Raw genomic sequence first — 24,957 nt, forward strand, 5'->3', positions numbered from 1 at the left:
ACACTATTATCACTTAATCCAGCAAATAAGATGAAACCACAAGTTTGCTAAATGGAGGAGGTCGTTGTGAAGGAAATCCGCCTTGTGGTCGACTGCTCCAACCCACTCATTGGTAACCCTCTACTGGTGATGATATCCGGTAGGGGAATTTAGTTCCCAACTCTTCCTTACAAATGACAGATCTTTCAGTAGTAAGGTCCTCCCTTCTATCAATACCGGGAAATGTAAGCATTCAGCTTTATGCAGAAAAATTAGTAATATTATGCTCTCGGTACAAAGTTGCAGTTATTTTCATAATATAGCGAGGACCACTACTATTTCTAACACTTATATGGTTTCTAAAGTGGTTATTAAATAAATGAAATTATTATTTATATTATTATTTATATTATTATTATTGTTATTATTACGTCTATTATTATTATTATTATTATTATTATTATTATTATTATTATTATTATTATTATTATTATTAAAATTGTATTTTCATAGTCACGTTGATTACATTTACAATCACGCAATCAGAATACTAGGAATAATACGGTCAATAACTTATTCTTTTTCCACGCCCGATTCTCTTTTAATGCTATACTATACATTGGCGCGATCGAAACTCGAATATGCATCTGTAGTTTGGAACTCGATTACAACTACGGACTCGGCTAAATTAGAAAATATACAAAGAAAATTTATATCCTTATGTTCATTCAGATTTCTGCCCATTAATTCCGGGTATAGTTATGAGAGAAAATGTGAATATTTTAATTGTCAAAATCTATATGCTAGACGCCATGAGCTAGATTATCTGTTCTTTTGTAAAGTCCTCAAAGGTGATATATCCTGTGACTCTTTCTTAAACAATATTACCTTACGTATTCCAACAAAAGATATGAGAGCCCACAAACTTTTCTATATTAGAAATTCGAAATTTCTTTCACCAGTCTCAAGATGCATTAAAAATGCCAACATGCATGGCTGCGAATTCGATCCCTTCAATGTATAGACTTTGTTTGCTCTTGGCAACGATTTATCATTTATGTATTCGTTTAGGCATTATACTCAATTAACATTGTCTCATAGTATTCTTAGTTATCCATTCATCGTTATTATTGTAATTGTAATTATATTTATGTGTAATAATTATTTTTGTTTTATGTTTTTGTTATATTTGTGCTGAACTGTAATTGGCCACTGGCTGTTGTACAGCACATTAAATAAATAAATAAATAAATAAATAAATAAATAAATAAATAAATAAATAAATAAAAATAAATTATTATTATTATTGTTAATAGTTTTCTGCCCAAGGGCAGGTCTTTCACTCCAAATCCAGCATTCTACAATCTTTCCTATTTTCTGCCTTCCTCTTAGTCTCAGCATATGATCCATGTATCTTAATGTCTATCATCTGATATCTTCTTTTGCCCTGAACACTTCTTCCATTCACCATTCCTTCCATTCTATTCTTCAGCAAGCAGTTTCTTCTTAGCCAGTAACCAAACCAATTCCTTTTTCTCCTTGAGCATATTTCTTTCTTCACCCACTCTTCCTAACAGATCTTTTCTTATTCTGTATGTTCATTTCACACGCTTCATTCTTCTCCATATCCACATTTCAAATGCTTCTAGTTCTTTCTCTTCACTTCGTCGTAATGTCCAAGTTTCTGCCCCATGCACTGCCACACTCCATACAAAGCACTTCACTCTTCCTTAGTTCTTTTTCTAGAGGTCTGTAGAAAATATTATTATTATTATTATTATTATTATTATTATTATTATTATTATTATTATTATTACTTATGGCTTCTAAGGAACCCGGAGGTTCACTGCCGTCCTCACATAAGTCTGCCATCGGTCCCTATCCTGTGCAAGATAATTCCAGTTTCTATCATCATATCCCACCTCCCTCAAATCCATTTCAATATTATCTCCCCATTTACACGTCTCAGCCTCCCCAAAGGCTTTTTTCCCTCCGGCCTCCCAACTAACACTCTATATTCAATTCTTGATTCGCTCATATGTGCTACATGCTCTGCCCATCTCAAACGTCTGGATTTAATGTTCCTAATTTATTATTATTATTGTTATTATTATTATATCTATTTTATACTTACTTACTGGCTTTTGAGGAACCCGAAGGTTCATTGCCGCCCTCATATAAGCCCGCCATCGGTCCCTATTCTGTGCAAGATTAATCCAGTGTCTATCATCATATCCCACCTCCCTCAAATCCATTTTTATATATTATCTTCCCATCTACGTCTCGGCCTCCCTAAAGGCCTTTTTCCCTCCAGCCTCACAACTGACACTCTATATGCAATTCTTGATTCGCTCATACATGCTACATGCTCTGCCCATCTCAAACGTCTGGATTTAATGTTCCTAATTATGCCAGGTGAAGAATACAATGCGTGCAGTTCTGTGTTGTGCAACTTTCTCCATTCTCCTGGAACTTTATCCCTCTTAGCTCCAAATATTTTCCGAAGCACCTTATTCTCAAACGCCCTTAACCTGTGTTCTTTTCTCAAAGTGAGAGTCCAAGTTTCACAACCATAAAGAACAACCGGTAATATAACTGTTTTATAAATTCTAACTTTCAGATTTTTTGACAGAAGACTGGATGATAAAAGCTTCTCAACCGAATAAAAACAAGCATTTCCAATATTTATTGTGCTTAATTTCCTCCCGAATACCATTTATATTTGTCACTGTTGCTTCCAGGTATTTGAATTTTTCCACCTCTTCAAAAGATAAATTTCGAATTTTTATATTTCCTTTTATTATTATTATTATTATTATTATTATTATTATTATTATTATTATTATTATTATTATTACTCGGTACTTACTTACTTTCTTATTTACTTATGGCTTTTAAGGAACCCGGAGGTTCACCACCCTCACATAAGCTCGCCATCGGTCTCTATTCTGTGCAAGATTATTCCAGTCTCTATCATCATAACCCACCTCCCTCAAGTCCATTTTAATATTATCCTCCCATCTACGTCTCGGCCTCCCCAAAGGTTATTTCTTCTTCGACCTCCCAACTGACACTTTATATGCATTTTTTGATTCGCTCATACGTGCTACATGCCCTGCCCATCTCAAACGTCTGGATTTAATATTCCTAATTTATTATCATTATTATTATTACTATTATATTATTATTATTAAGTTATTATTATTATTATTATTATTATTATTATTATTATTATTATTATTATTCAAGCTTGTATATGCATCTGTAGTATGGAACTCTATTACTTCCACTGACTCAGGTAAGCTTGAGAATATTCAAAGAAAATTTATTTCCCTTTGTTATTATAGATTTTTACCTAATTCTGATGATTATAAATATGAGATTAACTGCAAATATTTTAATTGCTGTAGTTTATTTACCAGACGTCAAGATCTTGATTACTTATTTTTTTGTAAAGTTCTTAAGGGTGATATTGATTGTGAATCCTTCCTAAGCAATATCAGTCTTCGTATTCCTGCTAAGGGTTTAAGATATCATGAAATGTTTTACAATAGAAATTCTAAATCTCTCTCTCCGGTCTGCAGATGTACAAAATATGCTAATTTGCATGGATCAAGCTTGGTTCCATTTAATGTGTAGTATATATTTTGAAGTTTTATATCAGTTTTCATTTATATCTTTTGTTTAAATATGTATTTTAATATTATTCTCGCTAACTTTTATATCATTTTGTTATTTATTAATTTACTGGATCCATCCTTTTATTTTCAAATACAATTACTTTTATCTCATTATGCTATGTAGTTTAGTCATCCATTATATCCCGTCCATTCATTATTGTCGTTGTATTATAATCTTGTATATCTTTGTAATACTATTTTATATGATTCCATTCTTCATTTATGATTCCATTATTTCATTTGTAATTATCATTTTAATTAATTGCCATTAATTTAATTATTTCTTTGTACTTTTATTGTAAATTATTGCTAATGTTTTTGTTACATTGTTTGTGCTGAACTGTAATTGGCCTCTGGCTGTTGTACAGCACATTAAATATAAGTAAGTAAATAAATAAATAAATAAATAAATAAATAAATAAATAAATAAATAAATAAAATTATTATTTCTAAAAATCATCCGTCTATGTGCAGATTCATCTGTTTTTCTTGCTGTTAAATGTTCTTTGAATTGATACATCTAGGGTTGATAACACTGCTATATAATTTTACAAACAGCTGTCTGATCTTCGACAAGAAAATATGCAATTACTGTGTCACTTGCCTGAACAACTCATTGAATTACACTTATCTAAACCTTTCGCACTATACGTATCTCTTTCACAGTTCAATTTGGACAAGAATTTACTCGATCGGCATGTTCCCAGGATGTATAAACTCCTCTTCCTGATGAAAAATGTAATGTTTTATTTAACGACGCTCACAACTGCCGAGGTTATATCGGCGTCGCCGATGTGCCGCAAGAGTTCTCTTACATGCCAGTAAATCTATCATCGTATACTCCACGACATCCATAACCAACGAGCATTCATTCAAATATCTCAACAAATCTGATTACACATAACAGCAATCTCCAATATAAAACAACATTAGTTCATTAGCGAACGTTTTTCAGTAAGTAGTCTTATAATAATAATTATCTGTGTCTCTATATAATAACTCGTATGTATTTTTGCACTTATTATCATTTTTCCATCTCAATTTTCAGATGAAACACATACATAACACACGAACATCAGCTACGCAAACTATCGTATATCCTATGACAATCCTCAACTAATGATTACTCTTAAAATATCTATTTTATCTATCATCATTATAAATTTTAAAATTTTAACATTATTGACAAATTTTAATCATAATTGTATATTTTATTTGTAACATGAGCTATATGTATAAAATATCCGTCCAATTCAATTTCAAAATCCAAAGATTATATCAATAATTATCCTGTATTATGTCATATTTTACATAAAGCTCATGAATCTCATGTATTGCATACATGCTGTACATTGTTCTTTTTTTTTTAGTTGCATAATTTATTATTATAGGTCCAGATTATATGTTTTTTGTTATATCTGAAGATGCCCCAAACGGCGAAAACGTTCATATATTTTATTAAATAGCAAATAAACATTTTTTTTATTTTTTTTTAAATCCACCACCAACAGAAGCATGCTTCCAATTACAGGTGGCTTACACAGATGTATACACAAAATACATAATAAGAGAGAGAAAAAAAAACAACAAAACAAACAACACAAACAAAAGAAAGAAAATACATGATGGTAATAGATGCTAGAATATTATAATATTACAGTTAATATAGTGCCAAATGTCAATATAATGATGCAAAATTATTTGAAAAACTTGAGTAAAAACATTATAAAACACTTCTTCATAATTTAAATATCTAAGGAAATACAATGCTTTTCAATATTGTATGAAAATTTTCAATTGTTAAACTGAAATCCAATTGAGAATCACAGTTTAAAGAGGGAGAGTTGTAAGTATTACACATAACAAACAATGGAGAGTTCTTGAAGAAAACAGTTCTAGGAATGGGAATAATAAAAGGTTGCCTATGACATAATTCTGTTCTTTTTACATTGAACTGAAGCAATTTAAGAAAATCACAGTTATTCAATATACCATTAACAGTCTTATAGAGTAAAATTTGGCTATTTATTAATCGTCGAGATTTTAAAGTTTTATAATTAAATTCAAAAAGTAACTGATTATATGAAATTTGCTTGTCATAAGACGATACGTGATATTTTTTAAAATATAAATAACGTAAAAATCTTTTCTGTATCCTCTCTATTTGCATCTGATGGGACTGGAACTGAGGTGACCATATTACAGACGCATACTCTAGCTTACTTCTAACCATAGTTTTATAGAGAGTATCAATAGTATTTATATTTTTTAAGTCTTTTGTATTTCTGATTATAAATCCTAATTTTCTACATGCATCAATTACCACATGATTTAAGTGCATTTTAAAACATAAGTTGTGTGTAAAATAAATACCCAAATCCTTAAATGATTCTACTCTAGGTAACTTCACACCATTAATTTCATACGAATTTTGAGGAACTGTCTTATTTTTAGAATATGTTGCAAGTTGATATGTCTTAAGATTGAAAATTTATTATAAACTTATTTAATAATTCACCAGGCATATTGAAATATAAACATGAATTGTAAATTATTGACATGAGCACACTTAAGCACACTTAAACGCCACCGACTTGGCCCGGGATTGAACCGCAACCTCGGGCACAGAAGGCCAGCGCTATACCAACTGAGCCAACCAGGCCGACTCTTCCTGTTGAATGTTTTGAAACAAGGCATATGGAAAGTACATCGGAGCTGGACACCGACATCTCAGACGCGGTTGCGACCAGATGCGTTGCCACGCGACCACTTACTTCCCTGCCTGGCTTCTGCGGGCGAAAGTCGCTGTTGAACTCGTGCGTTAATAATTTAGCGACGTGGAAAACATTGAGGGATGGAGAACGTCCGCCAGATTAAGCTCTCATAAGCCGTAAATTAGGTGTTAGCTTCTATTAGGCGCACTGAATTACCTCCATAATCTAATCTTGAGTATAATTTACATGCACCGTGCGGTGAAAAGGTTATCTGCGTTGCTTTGTTTTTAGAACCAGTCTGCTCACTTCGTTATGGACCATTTTGCGGTCTTTTTATATCTCTGCAGATTTCGAAGACTGCTTCCAAAATACAGAATAACGTCATTAGGGTAAACGCGGGTGAATCGGATTGGAGGACGAATCGGATCAGTTAATATAAATTGCTGGTCCTAGAGTGCGCTAGCTAGGTTACGTCCAATTTCGGCTTCCCCTTCAAAATTTTCTAGAGCTCCTTCAGTGGAGCAGCTTAACCCGGAGTGAGACTAGTGGCCAACAGCTTGGAGCTCACATATTTAGTTTTGTACAGCCCCCAACCCCTTGCAAGGACGCGTTTTGCGTACCTTTTAAATTTGTACTCCCAAATCTCTTACGAGTTTTCGATTTTTCGATTTCCCTCAGATATCATATAACCCTGCGCTAGTGAGTTCTTGCTGATACCATCCTCTGAAGTCAAAGAATGCTAGTATTTGAGTTCGATGACCATAAGAAGTTGGCGTGTGACCGGCTGGTGATAAATAGGCTACTTTTTATAAGTTTGAGGTACGTAGATGCTCTGAATTTGCCATTTTGTTATTTTTTAGCTCTGGATTAAACAAGCGAAATTGACCATATGTTTATATGAACTTTTTTTGCTTGCTTTCAGGTCCTCTATCAATTCCCCAGCTTTCCCACATGTTTTGATACACTCTGTAGAAGTTATAATTATTACGAAGGTAATCACCAGACCGTGTGTAGATCATCCATCCTTTCACTGTCTCCAATCGCGTTTGTAACAGTATTGCACGAATACTGAGAGTGGAAGACACATTTGAAAACTTAATAGTAGTAGAAACAGCAACAAAAATATCGACCCTAATGAGAGCATCTTGTTTATGTTGTGCGTACCTGCTTGTGACGGAATTATCTTCCCTGTCAGAGCACTTAAACAATAGTCGACTTATTCACAAATGAACGAAAAAATACTTTCGAAGAACAATCTTAATTATAGATCGCTAGTAAATTAGAAAATGATTGAAAATGATACCTTCAGCGTAATTCATAATTTAAGTTAGTACTTGAACAAAAAGAAGAAGAAGAAGAAGAAGAAGAAGAAGAAGAAGAAGAAGAAGAAGAAAAAGGAGGAGGAGGAGACATAGATGGTACTGATTAGTCTCTAAATCATCCTAACACTTTTTACTCTGAAAGAGACTCCCTTACAGGAGGCTTTTGTTATGATACTCATGTTTCTGAGCCAACAGTGTGTCACAAAGTGAGACAGAGATGAAGAGAGTGATCTCTGCAATGTTGGCAAACCTGCTCTCACGCAGCCAGAAGCTCAAACTCGAGTCTCGAGAAAACCGCAGCGAGAACCTCAAGAACTGGAGTGGAAATGAATTTGGTTCCCTGCAGGTCCGTGGTTTGAATTCCTGCGACTCTAACCTCGTTACGACTCCAGCTTTATGGAACTTCTCTTGTTGTGTGAAAATCAAGTAAACGATGTCGCTACATGACACATAGTTCGTCATTATGTATATCACGAAAAGATGCATCATTATCTATACAGTTAGTTAATACTTTGGCTTTCAATTGCAAAAGAGCGAGTTTACTTCCCGGCGAGTCCAAATTAGTGTTACGATATATTAAATAACGCTAAATTCTGTGAGAGTGTGGGAAAATTTATGGCAAAAGTTCGGAGGCTGAGGGTGGAACTGGCCGAGGGGGAGGGGGCCGAGGAAATAAGAGGAAGAGTTATTTATTAGTGTTGTAATGAGTAGTATTAACACTGAGCGAATGAGGTAATTAGGTGATAATGTTCTTTTTGTATTTATTGTGTTTTTTCTATTTGTTTGCTTTTTTATTGCGTGTGTATATGTTTTTTATGTATTACCTTTATATTTATTACTTGGATCATTTATTGCAGTTTCAATAAGGAATTGAATTGAATTGTTTATACAGGGTGTTTCCGAGTTGGTGTTACAAACTTTCAGGGATGATGGCGAAGGGCACATGTATCAATTTCAGATAAGGAACTATGGTCCGGAAATGACTGAGTCGAAAGTTATAAGCAAAAATAGTTGTGTCGAAATGGAATTGTAATTTGGCACCACGTGCCCTCCTTCCCTTAACCTTTGGAACAGTCGTGGAAAGATGGTATGGGCCGGATATCTCCTACGTGGGTACTTGTACTCGATACAATCTGTGAGCTTGTCTACTGTTCCCATTGGCTCATCCGTATTGAAAAATCAGGTCTGCTTATTCCGCTCTCGTGTACTCCTCCAGTTCACTAGGACTGATCGACTGGACACTGCAACTTGTACACATACACTGCTGTCTACAGACGTGCATATCAGGACCGACCGTGTCCATTACACATTACGCTATCTGCATTGCTTTAGTGTAGTTTCCTGTCCCCATCCCTCAGACAGCGCACTGAATGGAATACTGTAAGTAGACAACGTAAACAACGACAGATGAATACAGTATGTGTAAGATGTACAGATAAATACACATAAATAAGGTGTACAGAGGAATAAAATTATGTCATTTCCACTTTTGTTTGTAACTTTCGACTCGGTCATTTCCAGGGTTCCTTATCTCAAACTGATACATGTGCCCTTCCCCATCATCCCTGAAAGTTTGTAACACCGCCTCGGAAACACCCTATATATATGTTTCACTATGTGTTTTTTTTCTTTCATACCCTACATTTATTTTATTTTTATTATTTTTGTGAAATTTGGTATGAAGTTAGATTAGTTGTAATTGTGATAATTAATGATAACGGTAGTAACAATAATAACTGTTGTTTCACTATTTTATTATTAGTAGTATTATTTTTGTGTTCTTTGAAGTTTCAAACTGTGCATAGTTATAGCACGAATGGCCGTACGGGCTCGTGCGAAGGATCTTGTGTAGGAATACATGAGTTTGTATAATTGTGTATCAATAAACGCACTTCATTCATTCATTCATTCATTCATTCATTCATTCATTCATTCATTCATTCATTCATTCATTCATTCATTCATTCATCCATTCATCATTCATTCATTTCAAATTAGTGTAATTTATGATGGGCAATAAATGTTATACTGTTATTATTTTTTTTGTAATATGTAAGTATTCTGTTCTTTATCTTTTTGTTAAATTTTCACTGCTTGTATACTTTGTGAGTGTAAGAAAAGGCCCTTAACTCTGACAGTATAAATAAATTATTATTATTACTATTATTATTATTATTATTATTATTACTATTATTAAATGTGTGCTGGGTAGATTTTCTCAACTAATTCCGCGTCTAAAATCACTACGTTGTTAAATTACCATTTGAAGGCTACATTTGATTATCACAATTCTGTTCAGGATGAGATAAGATAATGACCTAATTCAGTATATTAAAGCAAAATTTAATGCTGTTTCTATTGAAAATGAAGGAAAGGACTGCATCTTCCTTTTATAATGTCGTATCAGTTTCTCTGGTTATATTTTGCGCATACATTTTGCAAGCAGCGTTGAAAAGGCGTACTTCACGATAATTACTACAGTAACTCCTGTTTCCTTCTTTAAAATGGGCACAATTATTAATTTTTTACATATTTAATTCGTAGATGCTGTACGAAAACTCTGTTCAGTAGTTTAGGAGGGAAAACGGTATGTGGTCAAAGAATCCGCATATAGAATTTTTTTCTCTTGCTATCAAAACTGCTGAAAAGTCTAATTCCGCAAACATCTCGAACTAAACTTTTTTAAAGTATAACAATCCCTCATCTGTAGGCCTGTTTTGTGTAATGAGTAAGGGAAAGTGTGTTAATGCATGACTAAATAGGTTACTCACCTAAAGTAATGTTCAAACTCTGTTTGCATTTCCAAACTCACCTTCCTCCCGGCGGTTATTCAAATGCACCGTCAAATAACAATATTATCATCTCGTTGTAAACAACAGAACATTTGTCTGACCCGAAAGCAATTTATAAAACAAACATGTTGTTCATGTCTGGAAAATGTAATATACGATAGGCAGTTTGTTTTTGTTGATTCTAGGTTATTCTTTTAACAAGTAGGATTCATAAGCACGAGATCACTCTCTTTCAGGGGAGTGCTAGAATTTTGTATATTCATATTTTCATTATATTATATTTTTCCGGCAATAAAATTATATTATTATTATCATTATTATTATTATTATTATTATTATCATTATTATTATTATCATTATTATAATCTACAAACGATTAGGGAAAACACGTGAATTTTTACTGGAACAAGTAACGAGATAGGTTTGGAAGTAAATCCCGAAAAGACAAAGTATATGATTATGTCTCGTGAAGAGAATATTGTACGAAATGGAAATATAAAAATTGGAAATTTATCTTTTGAAGGAGTGGAGAAGTTCAAATATCTTGGAGCAACAGTAACAAATATAAATGATACTCGGGAAGAAATTAAACACAGAATAAATATGGGAAATGCCTTTTATTATTCGGTTGACAAACTTTTATCATCCAGTGTGCTGTCAAAAAATCTGAAAGTTAGAATTTATATATTACCGGTTGTTCTTTAGGGTTGTGAAACTTGGACTCTCACTCTGAGAGAGGAACATAGGTTAAGAGTGTTTGAGAATAAGGTGCTTAGGAAAATATTTGGGGCTAAGAGGGATAAAGTTACAGGAGAATGGAGAAAGTTACACAACACAGAACTGCACGCATTTTATTCTTCACCTGACATAATTATGAACATTAAATCCAGACGTTTGAGATGGGCAGGGCATCTAGCACGTAGGGGCGAATCCAGAAATGCATATAGAGTGTTAGTTGGGAGGCCGGAGGGAAAAAGACCTTTAGGGAGACTGAGACGTAGATGGGAAGATAATATTGAAATGGATTTTAAGGGGGTGGGATATGATGATAGAGAATGGATTAATCATGCTCAGGATAGGGACCAATGGCGGGCTTATATGAGGGCGGCAATGAACCTCCGGGTTCCTTAAAAGCCAGTAAATGAGTAAGTATTATTATTATTATTATTATTATTATTATTATTATTATTATTCATAGTGTTTTGCCCAGGGCCAGGTCTTTCACTGCAAACCCAACGTTCCCCAGTCTTTCCTATTTTCTGCTTTCCTCTTACTCTCCGCATATGATCCAATATATCTTAATGTCGTCTATCATCTGATAACTTCTTCTGCCGCGAACTCTTCTCCCATTCACCATTACTTCCAGTGCATCCCTCAGAAGGCAGTTTCTTCTCAACCAGTGACCCAATTTATTTTCCTCTTTCTGGACAGTTTTAGCAGCATTCTTTCTTCATCCACTCCTTCCAACACAGCTTCGGTTTTTATTCTGTCTGTCCATTTCAGACGCGCCATCCTTCTCCATATCCACATTTCAATTGCTTCTAGTTGCTTCTCTTCACTTTGTCGTAATGTCTATGTTTATGTCCCTTACAATGCTACGCTCCATACAAAGCACTTCACTAGTCTCTTCCTTAGTTCTTTCTCCAGAGGTCCGCAGAAGATGCTCCTTTTTCTATTAGAAGCTTCCATATTTTACATTGATGATCGAAATGTAAAATGCTATCCAGTCGTTGTATATTGCCTATAATTTAGATGGCGTTTATCGACTTTTGTTTTAAATCATCGAAAGCGAATATCGAGTTTTGCAAAAGACCACAGTCTTCATTGCCTTATAAGTGCAGCAATAATCAACCTTTGTTAAAACTGATTTCACAGGAATACGTATAACATGCTTATCGACATGTAACTAACTCAATTTTGAAAATTTTGGCGTTTAGCGACTTTTGAAAAAAAAAACCGCTCCTCAATTATCGAGAATATATCTATGGTGGCTGAGTGATATAGACCTTCGTCATGTCACGCAGACGGTCAACGTTCGAGTCCCGGTCAGGCCTGGAATTTTTAATGGATAAACCCATAGCGACACTTATAGCGAACAAGGTCACAGTTTGAGTTTTTCCTGAGATTCTCCCGTTTCTCTATGCTAGTCTTCAACATCAGTATGTCCTATCTCTATTCCGTAGCATTCATCGATCACCAAAGAGGGGACTGGACTAGGGACAAGCGGGCTTGCCTGCTCCCAAAATTCAATAATCAGAGAACCTTAGTATAGTCAGCTGATGAGGGATGGAAATGTTAAATGTTATGTTTTATTTAACGACGCTCGCAACTGCAGAGGTTATATCAGCGTCGCCGGATGTGCCGGAATTTTGTCCCTCAGGAGTTCTTTTACATGCTAATAAATCTACTGACATGAGCCTGTCGCATTTAAGCACACTTAAATGCCATCGACCTGGCCCGGGATCGAACTCGCAACCTTGGGCATAGAAGGCCAGAGCTATACCACTTGCCAACCAGGTCGACTGAGGGATGGAAATGCCCCTATTGGGGTCATAGTAAAATTCTCTATAATGAACAAAGCGCTCCGGTTCATCCATCCCCTTTAGAATGACAATAAATATATACCATAGTGCCATATGTTAATAAGTGAAAAAGACGTAAATTCCCTATAAAAAAATTCAACTTTTATATACAATAATGAATAAATATTAGGGAAGAATATAATTTGAATATGTCTTACTTTTAAGATATTTTATGTACTCTGTACGCGAAAGAACTTTTTTTTAATTAAAATTTTGATCAGTATTAAGTGGATGAATTCGATAGTGATATCTGTCATTTGCGTCAATTTTGACGTCAGTTATGTTCCTGGAAAACAAAAAGAATTGGCAGACTAAACTCCGTTACATTTAAAAGCATTTATATTTTTTATTTATAACGAAAACTAGATACGTTTTGTTTTAGATCAGGATATGTGATCAGTACAATATGAAACTAAAATTGACAAAAGCTTAATTTCCGGAAACAAATTACAACATATCATCGAGTGCTTTATGAAACATCGAGTCCAGGAACAAAGTAACACTCCATTACATAGATCACAACAAAACCATTTACAATTTACGACGAACTCCATCATCTGCAAACGTCACGAGTTGCCTCTAAGCACGCCGGTCCGTCAACCTACTACAAACATCCATAATGAATAACTATATTTTAGCGGCGCATCTTGTTTGAAGCAATATTGTTTATATGCATAGGGGGCGGTTTGGTTGTGACAAGTCTCCGTGTATCATATAAATTTCAACTATGTTACTGCAAATGAGTACTTGCTGACAGGTAGGGATGTGACGTCATCACAAGCTAGGTATCTGGATATATGAGGTCGGACGTGTGATGTGGCGAGAGCAACTAGCGTAGCGATTCAATTAGCCACTTCAAAGAGAAACCGCACAGTCGAGTGAGAGAGAAGGGCGGGGGCAACTATGAGGAGGTGGGGGGCACCGTCAGCAAGGTGACGAGCCGGGATCATCACCTGTATCACGAGGAGCACTCGATAAATATATTCTCAAGAGAATTTTACACGTCAGCTTGTTTTAAAACACGTTTCAGTGCATAACTAACATTACGAGAGTTCAAAGTGGAGTTCAAATCGTCAGAGTCAATTTCTGTAACTGATTATGTGACAAATGATGCAAATGGTGGACAAGCAACTGAGCCTACGCTTTTTACGATGTATACACGACTCAAAACCCTGCGAGTCCGATGGAAATCGAATCGGTGATATGGAAAAGTTAAGTCCTTGTACATACCTTAGTTGTTATAGAAGGAAACTGAAGGAAGATAGGGTAATATTGATACCATCCGAAGAACGTGAGGCATATATATTTCGCAGAAAATTAAAGAATGATCATATCATATCATATCATATCATATCATATCATATCATATCATATCATATCATATCATATCATATCATATCATATCATATCATATCCATATCATATCTTATCGTCGCCTGAATGCAAGAACTAGGTAACTTGATTTTTCATATTTTGTGACATCACCTATTTACTTATTTATTGCACTAAGGAATTTGTCTCGTTTTCTTTTACCTATTTGTTATATTGGAAAATAGATGTCGCTGGTATCGTTCGATCAGTTACCTAGATCCTAGATTACATTTTGTGCGATTTTTGCTATGCTATAAAAGAGATAACTAAAAAACGCAAATTTCGAGTTACCTAGTTCTTGCTTTCAGGCGACGATATCATATCATATCATATCATATCATATCATATCATATCATATCATATCATATCATATCATATCATATCATATAACTCTTTACCATTGCATATAAGAAACACGCCATATTTTACATTCAGAAGAATAGGATGGTGAGAAGGACATTGATGGCAAATCCAATCTACAGTGTCATTGATTTTAGCAATATTACGTTTTAGATACTATTTGTTTTAACCTCATGTAATTAACAAATCTGTACATTTTAACCTGATTTTATTTTATCTCTTTTAAAATTTTAACCTGTTTTTGTGATTATCTGGTGATTATAGACTATATTTATTTTTTTATTTTATTCTTACATTTATTCATATTGTAGTAGCCATGTATTATATATATATATATATATATATATATATATATATACTCTGACATTGTCTATGGCTGTAAATTGCTGAATGACATTAAATTCATCTATCTGTCTGTCTGTCTGTCTGCCTATCATATCATATATCATATCACATCATATCATATCATATGATATTATATCACATCATATCATATCATATATCATGTCATATCATATCATATCATATCATATCATATCATATCATATCATATCATATCATATCATATCATATCATATCATATCATATCATATCATGTCCACACCTGTGGAGTAACGGTTAGAGCGTCTAGCCGCGAAACCAGGTGGCCCGGGTTCGATTCCCGGTCGGGGCAAGTTACCTGGTTGAGGTTTTTCCGGGGTTTTCCCTCACCCCAATATGAGCAAATGCTAGGTAACTTTGGGTGTTGGACTCCGGACCCATTTCACCGGCATTATCACCTTCATCTCATTCAGACGCTAAATAACCTAAGCTGTTGATAAAGCGTCGTAAAATAACCTAATAAAAAAATAAAATAAATATCATATCAATTGTCATGTCATATCATATCATATCGTCATATCATATATCATGTCATGTCATGTCATATATCATATATCATGTCTTGTCATATCATATCAATCACATCATATCATATTAGTTCTGAAGAGTTTGGAGTGACACAAATCTTATGGAACTACATGAACATACACAGCACATCTTTTCAGTAGACATTTCATTTAACTCTGTTTTACTCTAGGCTCTAGGCCTACTTCATGCTGAGGAGCCAGAGTTTAAGAAACTAAGTCTGAAATAATGAAAACGTTCAAACTTCAGTTTGTTACGATTTGAAGATTTTCGACAACTCACACAATGTTTCTTCGTATCATTTCGTGTTTATTTGGCATTATATTCGCTATTCTTTTCCGTCTTTCCCCTCGGTTCGTCTTTCAGATACGTCAACAGAGTCGCAATCTAGTAGATAACATTTCTTTTCTTTTTTTTTTTTTCTTTTTTTTTTTTTTTGTTTTACTTTCTCCATTCCCTATTTTCTTTTGTAAGCAAGGCTCCGTGTAGACCTCTACTGCTCTCACCTTATTTCTGCAGCTTTGTGTTTGTGCTGTCAGTAATACTTGTTTGTCTGAGTTATGAAATAGCCCCGCCAGATTCGTATATTAACACGCAATACACGGTGGAGGGTTAACTGAGCAATAACACAAAATCCTTACTGTTGTATGGGTTTAATAATAAACGAGAGATATGAAGTCACCCCTCCTTTCTACAATCAAGCGAATGCCAAACGACTACTTGCATAAAAGTACATACAGAGTAGGGAGGAATGAGGGGTGTTGCAAGGGATTTCAAATCCTGAATAGCACCGCTCAACACTTTTAGTAATAACTTTTAGTGAGATGAATGTTTATTCTCTTAGCCGTATGAAAAAAGCTTGTATTACTATATATGTGCTATATGCAAAACATGCGACATTCATTTTAATTTAGAATCATGATTTCCCACCGGCTTTTGTAAGCCCTAAATAAAAAAGGCCCAACATTTTAGTAACATTGGGTTAGTAAATGAAAAAAACAACATACCAAACACAATACCAATTAAAAATAACCAACTACAATACCACAGGAAGATATTTATGTATGTATTTAGCTCAACAAGCGTGAAGTGTATCAAAATTTATACCCTATTGAATGTTATTCCACCGGCTGTGTCTCAAATTGGAATTATAAAACATATAGGCCTACCTGCTTCTTGAAGCTTGTTCATACACAAATAGATGATATTCTTAAAATAAAAGACACTGAATACTCCCAAAAATATTATAGGTAGATTACATAGGTGAGATTATATTAAAGTTGACTTGTACTGAGTTTAGTATGAGTCATGTACACCAGTTTCTTTTACATAAACTTACCTCAAGTTCTAAAGTTATTATGGTACCTGAAGGTAATATGGCCACCTTAATTTGAATTAATTTTTAAGACTGTAGTATTTATAAATAAATAGTTCGTGTTTACATGAACTTTGATCCTTTATGCATATATAGGAAGTAATCCAAGACATTTCTTTAAACCAGAGAGCTTTATTATTTCCATTTTGGAAAATCTTACACTGTGCAGATAATATGTAATAGGGTAAACTAGTCTTTGCATAGTCAGCATAAACAGTCCTGGGATTTTAATATAGGTAGTGTCTTATTTTCAAGCCTTGGACAATGGACTCAGATGACAACTTGACTTTTGTAATTGCCTCTCCATGAGCAATATTGTGATAGTTCTTTTCGATAATGTAGGGTAAACTAGAGCCTGTTGGACAGTCGGGCATGTTGGACACTCTGTACTTTAACGTGTTACCTCGCCACTTGTGGGCACCATATTCTGCTAGAAGTCAATAACGGAAGTAGCCCCACTCGTGGCTACTTCCGTCATTGACTTCTAGCAGAATATGGTGCCCACAAGTGGCGAGGTAACACGTTAAAGTACAGAGTGTCCAACATGCCCGACTGTCCAACAGACCCTAGTTTACCCTATGGCCAGAAGAAAGAAACTTCATTATTTCTGAAAGAAAAATATTTATTGGCGAGTAATGAAGTTTGGATCGAAAATAATGGTTCTTGACTTCAAACAAATATTCCAACAAATAATAATTTGTGACTAGGCCTATAAAAATAGCAATTTGAGAAAAAAATAATGACGAAGTTAACAAAAACACAAAAATTAAAAAATATATCAATGGTTATATATGTAACAAATAAATAAGTTCTACAATATGGCATTTTTCGTTAGAGAGCTTTCCTTCTCCACTCTGTCCTAGAGTAGTGATCAACAGTACGTAGAACGAATATTTTCAGAGTACAAATATTGTTTTGTTTTTCTTTTTTCTGAACGTAAAAGGAGTATCTCTTTTGATAAAATGAAAAAGTTCATTGTTATTTATTACAATGAGGCTAGAATCATTATTATTTTACACTTTCTAGTTTTTGACGGATTTTAAGGAATATAAACGTGAATAAAAATTGCAAATACCATCGAATTCTTCTAATTAAAAAAAGATGTCTATATTAAATTCGTGTGTCTGCACACATATGTCAAAAGTTTCATGGTCGCATGCAGGAAAACATAAGTTTGTTTATATGTATGAGTAAATTAATTTAGAGTGCAAGTTACGAATTTTATAATCACAAATTATTGTATTTTATATCATTTTCTTGGTCTAAGCTTGTAGACAATTGGAGCACAGGTTTGATTACCACCCGGTTGTACATGTTAGTCGTTCTGCTTGATTGACACCGAGAGACGCTCTATTACTTTTCATTCGGTAGAGATATGGTCCAAGCTCACACAACTTATCAGTTTCGGTACCAACTTCCTAGCTCTACTGATCACCGCTCAATGATTTGTAAACAACATTTCGGTCATGCAGTGAATTACGCGCATTAACCACAGTGCGATCGACGCTCTGCAAGCAGAGTTCATCAGTAAGAACGGGCCGCGTCAATGGCAGACAGCGCCTAATGAGATCGTTAGCTTGCTCCGTGATTCAGATACCGACCACGAGGGGGCGTGGTTGTTCTACTACTTCGTGTTGGATTACTAAGTCTTTTAAAGCTATTTTGTGGCTTGCTTGTTCAGCATAGTAGCTACAAATATAAAAGGATTTTTATGAAATTAAGTATGAACGAAAGTATTATTTCATGGCAATGCCGTATTTATTCGCGTAAAATCTACCCCCTTCTTTCTTAAAATTCGGAGGCGAAAAATTGAGGAGGGGAATATTACGCGAGAATTACAAAATATTGAGAATAATCTGATCACTTAGTAGGCTAACTTAAAAATAATTCGTTTACTACTCAAATCAATGTTTAGGTATTACCAAACAGCTACAGCAAATAAATAAATAAATAAATAAATAAATAAATAAATAAATAAATAAATAAATAAATAAATAAATAAATAAATAAATGAATAAATAAATAAATATAAATAAATAAACAAATAAATAAATAAATAAATTCATATTCGTTATTTGCCTGAAGGTATAAGAGTACAAGAGGCCTCGTAAAAATAAAAATATAAAAAATGTGTCAATATTTAAAATATTAAAAGAGTAAAAAATAATAAAAAATTTAACTAAAATACTACATCATTTCCAAAAAAATTCATTCATATTATAAAAGGGATTATTTTGTAGCTATCTCTTAATCTGAAGTTTAAATTGTGTTTCATTAAGTGCCTTTAGATTTGTTGGTATCTTATTATTTACCTTTATTGCAGTAATTACAAACCTTGATTGTGTTTTTTGCAACCTGACAAGTGGTACGTTTAATTGATCATTATTTCTTGTTTCATAACGATGCAGATCTACTATACTTGTATAATTAGTAATATCCTTGTTTACATACATTGAAAGTTCAAAAAATATATAGATTGTAGACTGTCATAATCTTTTCATAAATGAATGAATGAATGAATGAATGAATGAATGAATGAATGAATGAATGAATGAATGAATTAATTAATTAATTAATTAATGAATAAATAAATAAATAAATAAATAAATAAATAAATAAATAATATGTACAATTCTAGTAACAACGGATAATAATTTTGAGTATTTTTTTTGCACCGCTGAATGTCAGTTACCATGTGCTTATTGTTAACCTGATCTTGACTAATCGCAGATCATGGTGTTAAACTTTCACGTAAAATATTTGTATCTAAATTAAATTGTTAATTACGCAAAGAAAATAAACGTACGCGTGTTTTACATTGCTCTAATTTCAACAAACAATAAGCCTAAATCGTCTCTCTTGTCGTGAGAAGAATCGTAAAAGTATTTCATTATAGAATGGATGAATAAAAACCTTGGATTTTTCATATTTATTTTTTCGATACTTGGAATCTTAGGGAAAGACTCTCTTGAAGGGGAAAGGGGTGTCCAGTGTGTTTAAAATAAAAGGGAGAAATTGATACAAAGAAAATAAAATTCTATAAAACATGTACTAAAAATCTTGGGGGGGGGGGGACGGGGGGGAATTATTCGAGAAAGAAAATTAGCCTACGCAGAAATGAAGTATCGGCCTAGATAATTCCAAATTCTTTCACCGGCCACTGGCTGGTTAGTTGAATCCCTCTACTACCATTGTAGATAATACACGACTCTTTGACATATTTATTTTTGAGATGATGTTCGTATAATAAAACTGCTAAAGTTCAGAGAAATGAAAGAGCTTCGGAAAACCCTCATATTCCAATTCTGTCCGTCATAAGTATCAAATCCAATTTATCGGCGTTGATCGATGCAGAGTTTGAGGAAAGAGGCGCCAGAACTCTGGTACATAACTACCGAAAAACTGAGCTTTTTTTATTTCAATGTAGAACTTTTATTTAAATATATATATATATATATATATATATATATATATATATATATATATTCAACAACTCATAGCTTTCTCGTCTTAAAGAAAACTTGTTTCAGAAACAACTTTCAACCTGTTAACATTAATGTTTCTTTAAGTATTTGCTGGAAACATTCAGCATTTTTCTGTACAACAAATTCATTGCAAAAGTCGCCCTCGGTAGCGTAGTTGATATAGCGCTGGCCTTTTATGCTCGAGGTTCGGGTTCGATCCCGGCCGAGGTCGATGGCATTTAAGTGTGTTTAAATGCGACAGGCTCATGTCAGTAGATTTACTGGCATGTAAAAGAACTCCTGCAAGGCAAAAATTCCGCAATACCGGCGACGCTGATATAACCTCTGCAGTTGCGAGCGTCGTTAAATAAACCATGTATTTTTTTCATTGCAAAATGCTTCCTTATAAAGAAATGCATAGAGGCAACTTACAAACTACGTCCTATGTAGAATTTTAATTCACTACCATGTGTAGTTTAGATATTGAAAAGGTCTTGGTCGCTTTTGCATTTTTCTGTGTCCATTGTATAAACTACAAGATAATCTATAGAGCACTCTATAGGAGTGTTTTCTAAACTATTCATTTTCGTGGACCAGCAAAATACAGGGAAAATTTTTGTATATAATTGTTTTAGTGCTTATTTTGAATCTTCATTATTAAAGTTTGCAGGATTTAAATTTGAAATTTTACACCCACAACAGCAAACGTTAATTAATTTAACGTCCTTCTTTCAAACTCACTGACATTTTATTCAATGCGACATTTGCTGTTGTTTATTTGACAAAAATCTTTTCGATCTATGCTTCCAATTTTGATACAGCAAGACGTCCTTTCGGTTCCTGTATTTTCAGACGAACGAAAAAGTTGTCTTTCATGTGTTTATGACTAAAACAGTTGCCAATAACTTTAAAGCTCTTCTGCAGAGATATGAGTGTCCTTTGTTAACAAATATCCAGAATTTATTTACTTATTTATTTATTTATTTATTTATTTATTTATTTTATTTATTTCTTTATTTATTCTGGTGTAGTTAAGGCCATCAGGCCTTCTCTTCCACAACACTAGGAATACAAATACAATAACAGAAATAAACAGAAAAAATACACTATATGCAAAGTAAAGCTACACAAGAAATAGAGAGAGAGAAAAAAACACTATAAACAAAGTAAAGCCACACAAAAATATACACAGGTTGCAGTCACACAAACTTTAAATGATTAATTAATTGTATCCTAACTAATTAACTAACATAAACAAGAAACTTGTAATTTTAATCTAGAACAAATTTATAAACAAACATTGCTGATTTACTTCCATAAAAGCCACAATAAATTTAAATTTGATCCTCATGAAGACCATACGAGACAAAACTACAGTTTCTTTCTAAATACTCCCAAATGCCACACCACTGCTGGATTAAAACACAGCATGAATTTTGGACCCAAAATATATAATACATTAATTAGAGCTTACCCTGAGCTAAGTACACTGAACACACATAGATTTAAGAAACAAATCAGATTAATTATTTAATTGTTTAAGCTAATTGAGTTAAAATTGATACTCTAATATTCATGTACTTTTGTATTTTCTATTTGTATATAGACCTTATTATTACATGCAGTATTATTTTACCATTTATTAATGTTATTGTGGTCAATGAACTCTCTTAATTTTGTGATATATTTTGTATAACTGATCTGAACTGCGCCCGAGCACGAGCTTCTGCTCTTTCGGGCTGCAATGCCTAATGTAGCTCAAGTGTATAGTATTAAATAAATGAAATGAAATGAAAATGAAATGAGATTAAAAACGAAAAAGAAAAAAAAACACAAATCAATACTTCCAGCAATACCTAAAAACATTAACTGAGACAGCATTTTCCAATTTAATTTGGAATTGTGATAAAGTCCGGCAGTCCCTGACGTCATTAGGTAACGAATTCCAGAGGCGAGGTATTTATACAGTATAGGAAGATGAGTATAAAGACGTTCTATGAGGAGGGATAGAAAGAAGTGCTTGAAGTCGGTTTCGAAGAGTTGTAAGAAATTAAAAGCGCGATAACAGATAATTCGGAGTAGAAGTATGCATGATTCTAAACAGAAGAGACAGTGAATGTATTGTTCTTCGTTCCTTCAGTCGCACCCATGAAAGTAGATGACTTAGATTTGAATGAGAAGGCGAGAGTTATATTTTACTTTACTTTTCGCTTTCTTCAAAGTCTACAAAGAACACAATCAATACTAAAATACTTGAATCTACGAATTTTCTGCGAATCGGTTGTTGCAAGACACTGCTCTAAAGAATACCTCACCGGTCATAAATTACAGTCAACCCATGAATTGATTATTCCTCTGTTCTTAATTTATCTCTGTCGAATTAGCAAAAGTATGGAAGCAAGAGAAATTAATTAATTTAACATTTTGTTGAATTTAAGGAACGGTAAATGAATAATGCTGTATGTTTTGAAATTTTCAGAGGTAACTGTCCAAAATGAAGGCTTCTTATTGTTGTGTCCATGAGAGTAACGGTGACCATTGCGTTTCTTTCTTCGGTATACACGATAACTCGACATAAATCATTTACTGCATGGCAGAAGGTTGAAAGAACGAACCGTTATGTAATGTTTAATGTTTGATATATCTCCTGCACTGTGACACGCAAAGTTGTCGCATGGCATAGGGACCACCTTTATATGATCAATTCGATTCTCTTGCATTAAAACTACTTCAAAATGATGGCAATTTAACGTCCGTCTTATAATTCCGCAAACCTGGCGATGAATTTTATAACTGAAAAACATATACATAACACCAGAAGAAATGTCCCAACTCTTTTGGCAGAACCTAAATGCCACACTACAGCTGGATTAAGACACAATAGGAATTATGGACAAAGACTATACAATTCAGTATTGAAAAATAATCCAGACCTAAGCAATTTACACATTCTTAAATTTAAAAATAAAGTGAAAATGTTTGTATGATATTTGATAAATTTTATTATAATTTTTTTAAGTGTTACTAGCATTATATGGTACTAATTTTTATTGTATTTATCTGATGCATGTACCCTATCAGATAAAACATTGTAATAAATATAAATAGATCGTTTTCTTAATTAATAACAGTGTATATCTCCAATAAATGATTCCTTAGCATCGCCACAGATACACTTGATTGTACTTGTCACTATATCTTGTCACTAGAAAGTTATTGAAATTTATATTTTTCCCGCCATTCATAAAATATTTTGATATGATACCTCTTGCACAAAAGGGGAGATCTATAACTGAAACGTGACTAATATATTTCAGTATTATTTGTATTTATCCTGGTAATAATGAACAGTTGGACTCGTAGACATTTAGTTTTTGCAGCATTAACTTCCCATGATCGTACGAGAAGATTCGAAGAGAACGGCAGTTACGTAGACTTTCAGATCCCATCTACTACCATTAATGCACAACACAATGTCAATACGGCGGTTGTTGTCGTCTACGATACAATGAACTTTTCTGTTAATTTAAGAGTTCGTCATTTTTTCCGGTTATTATATGCTTATTTAAGTTGTGTTAACTCTCGCTAGTGGTTTTATATTTTATTTTATTCGTCTTAGTATTTATTTTATTATTGTAAATATTTTTGTTTTATCACTATTATTATTATTATTATTATTATTATTATTATTATTATTATTATTATTATATTATTATTAATGAATTATTTTGCATTACAATCTTTGTATCATTTCTGTCACGATTATTCTATTATTATTATTATTATTATTATTATTATTATTATTATTACTATTATTTATATCATCAGCATTATTATTTGAACCCTGTAAAATTTATATAGACTACTGGACTGTACCCGAGCACGAGCATTATGCTCATTTCGGATATCTATTCATAGCCTATGTATTCAATTCAAATGTAAATTGTAAATAAATTTGAATTTGAATTTGAATTTCCTAAGGAAATCTTTCTCGTAGGGAATTTTGTTTCTGTCAACTTCACAAATTTCTTTATGCTCGACCATGCCGAAATGTAGTAATTATACACCTGGTAGCAGCCATTTAATGGACCTCATTAAAGTACACCTATTCATTAATGTTCAGGTGTTCCACCAATCAGAAAACACCATTGTAGCAATATGAAAGCGCAAGTATCGATTATTCTCGGATATGCAATCGAAAGACAACTAGCGAAACGTCAAGGAGTCTGGAAATCCAATACTGTCGCAGAAGATTATGTTCTGTTACTATAATAATTAGCGTTAATTGTAAATAATATTCAAATAAATTCAATTTGTCATCTCGTTTTTCAATGTCTAAATCAATTTCAAGGTTATATCAAGATTAATGTTTACTTTACTCTCTAGATTATATCAAGGTGTCCACACCTGTG

Source organism: Periplaneta americana, chromosome 5, assembly GCF_040183065.1.
Source record: "Periplaneta americana isolate PAMFEO1 chromosome 5, P.americana_PAMFEO1_priV1, whole genome shotgun sequence".
NCBI lineage: Eukaryota > Metazoa > Arthropoda > Insecta > Blattodea > Blattidae > Periplaneta > Periplaneta americana.